The sequence below is a fragment of the Pocillopora verrucosa genome, chromosome 6, assembly GCF_036669915.1.
Source record: "Pocillopora verrucosa isolate sample1 chromosome 6, ASM3666991v2, whole genome shotgun sequence".
Classification (NCBI taxonomy): domain Eukaryota; kingdom Metazoa; phylum Cnidaria; class Anthozoa; order Scleractinia; family Pocilloporidae; genus Pocillopora; species Pocillopora verrucosa.
This window is the reverse complement of record NC_089317.1, coordinates 20200678-20208119: the sequence shown is the minus strand read 5'-3', so window position 1 is coordinate 20208119 and position 7442 is coordinate 20200678.

The window sequence follows — 7442 nt, the reverse complement described above, 5'->3', positions numbered from 1 at the left end:
GCACACATTATGAATGCGTGACATCACACACTGGGTGTCACGCAAATTTTGTGCGTCACCCAAATCGAAAGCGTTGTAGGGGCTGAGATCAGGATTGTCGGCATCACAATATGTGATAACAATACTTTCATTGTGGATCATCAGGGATTCATGCATTAACTTCAGTTCTCGATCTGAAAAAGAGCTCTCCTTAAGGAGAAGTGTGCTACTAATGTAAACCATTTAATGTTGATATCCACCGTTAAAAGGGACTTCTAAAAATATATCACTTACCACGACCTTAGATCTCAAGGAGAAGCTTCACCGTTCGAAACTTGTCTTCAAATGCGCAGAGAAGACGAGATTAACAAGTAATTCCCTTGGTTGGTTGTTGAACCGTTAAGAACATCCGTAAGAGTTACACGAAAACTTTCCTGGAAAAACGGTGTTGAGACTTTTTTTTTACGACTGAAAATCTTCGTTTTGCTGGTTCCTTATTATTTTAACTTGGCAATTTTGAAGACAATAAGAGTTTTATTTTTGTATGTTGATGTTGCATAGAATATTACTTCGTTGATAGAGGGAACTTGAACCGGACAAAGACTTGAAGAAATTTCTTGGCTAGCAGTTGAGCAGCAATTGCTACAAAAGTACGCTTCCCATGCTCCAATGCTCCCTCGTTTATGAAACAACATCATTTGCGGGCAAAAAATCCAATGGTTTCCTTCTTGTTGTCACGCAGAATATTCACTTCTCTCCCTGATAGAATTACTAATTCTTTGTTTACTAAACCCCTTTGAGCTTGATATTGTGAAGGTGGATAAAACGAAAGAAAATGATGTTTGAAACCCGGACTACCAGAGATTATATTCCTCTGATAATAAAAGATTCAGCTTGCAGACTGATTCTCCAAATATATGATACTGGCACCAATACTTTCAAAATGGTTAAGTAGAAGTTTATTGAATTCTTTCAGTGATTTGTTATTCATTGTAACGGTTCGGTAGCCGGCTGGATAATGAGTCTGTGTGATTTAGATGTAATCATGAGATTCAGTGCCCTATTGTAAATCGCTCAAATTGTCCTCAACTTGCACTGCTGAAGGAATTTCTGGCGGTTTCCCCACTCAGTCTGACAATTAGAAATCGAAGCCTGGAGACTATCATTCTGCCAATATGAGATCGCAAGGTGGGCCCACCCTTAATGTTAGAGATGAAGTCTAGATGAAGTCTGTCCAGTCACAAGGGAATTTTAAACCTGGGAAATTATCATATGACCTCTAGACCCGACGCGCCAAAGTCAATTTGTCTTCCTGACTGGAAATTTCTCCAGGACGAAAATTATGCAAGAGATGTTGATATCGTAAACAATGACGTGTAATTCAGGACCTGAAACATGCGCCGCGCATGAAAGTCAAGATATTTTTCTCAACCATGATCTCAGTTCTTAATTACTGGCATCGACGATTTGAGGCAGCGTTTCTCTTTTGTAAAGAAAGACAAAGAAAGAGAATGATCATTGAATTTACCAGGAATAATAACCTATAGTTCTAGAAAGTGCAGTTGTAAAGAATTCTTGGCATTGTTTGATTTCATGAATAAGTCATCTTCGGGGACTATAGACTTAGTACGACTATATAAAATCCAACACACCTGACATAAAATCAAATAAGTTTATTTTGGGTGACCCTAGTGAGGAACAACCTTATGCTGCCTATTCGTGATCGTCATTAAATTGTTATGTTGGTGGCGACACTGTTTTGAGTGTATTAACGCAATTTTAATTAACTAAAGTGGTAAAAACTCATTAAGAAACCTTTCCACGTTCTAATTCATTTGGGGACTAACCGATGGGGGCTTTGGGGACTAATTTACTAACACGTTGAGCACTTTCACTAGGCAGTGTAAAATTTAAATGATATTAGTAAGAGTAAGATCTTTTGTTGTTTATTTACTCAGAAGTTGCTTGGAAATCTGTTGTCGAAACTCTCTGTTGAAACAAATATTATCGACTGCCCTTCTACGTTTCGGCGCTCTGTACTATTTCAGTTTAATGCCTTGAAACTCCTCGGTTCCTTAGAATTGATGACAGCGTTGTTTATTGATTTATAGGAATTCTTAGCTTTGCCAAGCCGTTAATCTGCCAAATCTTTGAGCTTTCCGAACCCTTTGTGTCCGCTTGAATAAAACTGCCTCAGTTAATTGAAAGATACCTTGTGTGTTTGTTCTCATTTATTCACTGCAAGGTCAAAGAATCTCTTTCATTAAGCACCATTTAGCTGGCAAAATGAGCCAGAGGGATCTTCAAAGATTAAACTGTCATTCCAGAGATTAAATCGCTCACTCTCGTAAACAATTTAGACGAGAAGGTTATAGCAAGCGCAAGAGCAAATCACGACAGATTAAGCACACAGGTGAGGATTGACTTAATATCAACATCTATAAACGGCTCAAGTAAGAGTCAAATGAATGTGCTTGTTCACATTTGTTATCCAAATCAATGCTTTGGTTGCTTGGAGAGGTACTTCTTGATATGAGTTTAGTTATATTTCGTAAAGTCATAGCTCCCTTTGGAAATTGATCAAATCGTACTCAGCTTCCGTAGTCTTTCGCTTCTTACTGTAAGAGACACACCAATAATCAGGTTTTCCCAAAGCTTATTTATTTATTCATTTTTTTATCTATTTGTTGAACGGCAATATTTAACCAAACTGGCCCAGATCAGCTGTAAGCTCAGTGGTTTAAATGGGGGCATGTAGATAGATTTCCCTTCCATGAGGTGTTTCTGCTAGGGCGTAATCCAGTTTTAAGGATGATTGTCTTCGGAAGTCAGATTTTATTGATCGTCAATATACCGCTTAATGTAGAAGCCCTCACTCCTTTTACATCATATATATAAAGTCTCGCGGGCGAGGTTCATTTTCTTAAAATTTAATCTCGTGCATTTGCAGGTATCATTTAATTTCCCCTTGTGTACCATCAGTTCATTTTCTCTCGACCCCTTTGGTATATTCTTAGCTAAGTCCATAGTTGGCTTCTCTTTCTTTTTAAGGGATTTAAGACCAAAGTTGTCCACACTCACTTTTCCTGAACTGTGTTTGCAAAGGGAATGCTTCGTTCCAAATTCAAAGTTTTTCGGGATTCACGGATTGCTATTGATTTGACTTTTTCGCTTCGTGGAGAGGAGTATTTTAAAGCAGGAAATTTACAATTTATCGTAACTCTCACGCGCGTAACATTCGTAGTAAGTTTGATTTGTCCTTTGTATGATCAAGAAGATTTTGGCGACGTGCATTTTAAGGCTTTTCATTTCATGATCAATATAAATTCCTCTAGGGAAAAGAAAGCGACTCGAAAACCACTCCCTCAATATGGTAATTTTTGCCGTGCGGCGAAGTGAAGGAACTCATTACAAAACAAAGCGAGTTTCCTTTCAATGTCAATGGTTTGTTACCTTTGATTTTTCTTTTCTTTTCGATTCACTCTTGATTTCGAGGTAAGTGACATTGATTACCTTTCGTTTCTCGATAAAAAGTGATTTATATTAGAAACCAAAAATATTAAAACTTTTGAGTCTTCGAGTTAATTTAAGAGCTTGACGATTTTCCATTTTATGATCCGTGTAAGCTTCATTTGTAGAACATCAGCAACTTTGATTCAAAAGCTATGGGCTTCAATAAGCATAACTCAACGCAAATGATGTAAAATCGTACACTTAGAACAGAAAGGAGTGTTTTCCTCCATCGCCAAAGGGTTGTGCTCTTTTTTCTTCACTTTCTTACTAAGTTAATGTTAATCCTAAGTCAAAGTAGATTGATCGATTCAGAGTGGCTTACAAGCTACTGAAGGAGGAAAATGAGGAAAAAATAAAAGAAGAAAACAGGTAACGGGAAAGTTATGGTCACGAGTTTTCCTAAAAATGAGTGCGAGTTGTTTAGTTATAACTTGGATATCTAAAGCGCTGTGAACTGTAATATGTAGTCTCTTAGGTCTTTGAGATGCAAAACAGCTTGTCCAAACCCTATAAATCATTAACTCCTTGTTTCCTATGTGACATCCCCGATTTTGATATTATTTATTATAATGGTTGCTATTTTTCTCTATGGTACAGAGAGCAAAATCATTTGGGTGAGAAAACAACGATGAAGACTGCCTACCTTGTGCTAATTTTGGCCATAATGGTTTTATCGGTGACATCACGCTCAACTTATAAACACCCTCAGCTTAAATTGCCAGGTTAGAAGAAAGACTGAATTATTTTAACTTTCCTCGTGCGAACATAATTTGAATTTGAACTTATCTCAGCAATGACCGTATGCTCTCAGATAAAATCAGCAACCTATTCACTCCAAAGCTTAAACATGCATGTTTTAAAGCGGTTTTGTTAAACACGGTTTAAATTTTTTGTTTCCTCTTAGAAGCGGCTTTAACCCGTGTTTGTAGAATTCAAATGTAACACATTGAAAACACGAGTTAGCGTGAATACTTCAATATTAAATGGAATATTCAGTTTTCAGCACTCTGTTCCTGATTTTTATTTAGTTAAATTCGGTTTAACCCTGTAACTCCCAGATCAAATTTGTAATTCTCCTTACCGTCAACCATACAATTCTTATAATGTTAGTTCAGAGAATTTAGTATTGGATCAACTAATTATCCCCAAATTGATATTTTTCTTTATTCTCATCACTTATCTGGTTGATATTGTATTGATATTGTAAGGAGACATGGGAGTGAAAGGGTTAACAATACATTTTTTGTTGGTTTGAATGGGGTACAAGTTGTCTAAAAAAAGGCATCACATGAAGTTAGTGACCGCTGCCTTTTGTAAAACGCTGAAAAAAGAACATCAACAAACAAACAAAGAGAAACAAATATTCAGGGCACAAAAAAGCCCCAAATAGTAAATGTAATCCTTTTTCTGATTATCTCCACATAGAAAAAGTTAGTGATCATGGGCGTCCTGTGCATTATTCTCATCAACATCTACGTGGCAGAGACGAACTGATGCCGAAGAACGCTGCTGCCACTGGCAAGGCTGACGAACCGAATTACATTGACTATCAGGAAAACGATGATGACATAACTGATGGCTCCGCCAGTGGCATAAGTGATGGCTCTGCCAGTGGCATAAGTGATGGCTCTGCCAGTGGCATAAGTGATGGCTCTGCCAGTGGCATAAGTGATGGCTCTGCCAGTGGCATAGATGATGGCTCTGCCAGTGGCATAAGTGATGGCTCTGCCAGTGGCATAGATGATGGCTCTGCCAGTGGCATAAGTGATGGCTCTGCCAGTGGCATAGATGATGGCTCTGCCAGTGGTATAAGTGATGGCTCTGCCAGTGGCATAAGTGATGGCTCTGCCAGTGGCATAAGTGATGGCTCTGCCAGCGGCATAACTGATGGCTCTGCCAGTGGCTCAACTGATGACCCGAATTTCCTCGACATGATCGAATGTAAGCTCATTTTTCATTTATTCTTGCGCTAAGACGTGTGTCAGGCCTTACATTTTCTGTAAGGTTATATCTCAATCATGGGAAAATGGTCATGAAAAATATTGCTGGTTGAACGAAATAAGGCCTATGACAATCCAGTACTGAGCTGTAGTTAGGTACCAAAAGCGCGATTCTTGGCATGGGGCCATCTTACCCATTTAAGAGATTATAACTAACAGTTTACAGCCTCTTATCAGGACTGATTGCCTTTTTTAAATCAATTGGAATTTTAAAATTAGAAAAATTAATGTTTTGTGTAGGAATCAACCTCTAAAACTTTACTTATCAACTTCGTGTTATTTTTCAGGAAGAATGCGACAAGCTCAGGATTTCGAGGATTTTTTTTATATTCCATTATAGTTTTTGGATTGAAGAAGAAAAGCTTCTGATTTGTGAGATCATCAATCACTGAACAACTAAACACAGTAATCTGGATGGTCGAATAAATTCTTCTTTTAAATTGTGCGGAATTCAATTAGAGTGGAATTGTTATACTGCGAAATTATTGTGTAAGCAAGACTCAACGCGCCAGTGTCTTTAGCGTTCCGAACTGGGAAGTTGTGAAAACAATAGTTCCCACCAACTAATCCCTGTTCTTTAGCTTCTACCCTATTAGCCGTTTCTTGAAGTAAAAATCAATAAAATTTGATGGGAATTACTTGCATTCTTTTAGCTAATCCCCTTTGTTAATTGTCGGCTTAAAATACGTCCGTTATTTTTCTGTCTGTCTCATTTGCATGGAAGAAAGTCTTTGCGTAACCTCGTGATAGTTCTTACTTCATAGATAACAGTTTCTGAAAGCAAAAAAGCGAGCGTACAAAAGAAGATTACAGCACATTTATTTCATACCTTGTCAATTAATCAAATCATCTTGCGGAGAAACACTATATGTTGTATTTTTTCATAACATTTCTAAACATTGAATGGTAAAATGTGAAGGTTGAAAGGAGGAACGCTACACAGCTACATGTATGGCAATGGGAGGGGGGTGGCCTGTTCTTTCCACCTAAGCAGCTTGGGGAGGGGAGGGAACAAGGGAACAAAAATACCTCTGCTAATAAAGGGTACATTGAGCGGTGATCTACACAAAAGTAAGCAAGATCAGAGCTAAATATATAAGGTGACATTTTCCTGGAACAGTCTTTCCGTTTACTCTGTAGTCTATACTGAGACAAAAGCTGTCTTTCTTATTCCTGAGCTCGGTCTATGCACAGTAACAGTTATTTCTTATTATTTTTGTCCTCTGAGATTTTTTCTCTCGTCCATAATTGACCGAGCCATGAATGCCATATACCAGAGGAACAACAAAGAAAAGATTTGAAAAGTGATGGAAATTTTTGTGTGGTACAGACAGCAACAATCCTTTGTGTGAGAAATCAACGATGAAGACTGCCTACCCTGAGCTCATTTTGGCCTTAATGATTTTATCGGTGACATCACGCTCAACTTATAAACACCATCAACGTGAATTACAAGGTTAGAAGAAATTCATTTCGCAGAATTTCCTACTTGCGTTGCTGAGAATTCCGCTCATGCTGGTTCAATAATCTTGGACTGCATACTTTCTCTTGATTCAGGCTTTATTGACGACAATTCAGCATTACACGTTCCGTTCTGCGATCTATCTACTCTATTACAATATAACCTTAGGGTTACAAAAATGTTACATTTATTAGCTGAGGAAATCCCACACCCAGATGCGTAGTTCCGTGTGGGATTCAAGATTCACTCACGTTCTACAACGATCCGTAGGCACTAATTTTCTATTAAACATGGCTTTACTTGACAATCATGCTGCTAAGTTCCTACGCGCTTAAACGCCCTGCAAATACCTAATTTCATACATCATTACTGGCTGAACTAATTTGATTATCCTATGCCGCTCCCAATTACATGTCACTTCTAATTGTAATATTGACTCTGTGCTCTAACGGTAACGAAATTACAACTCAGTGAATACACAATAAAAT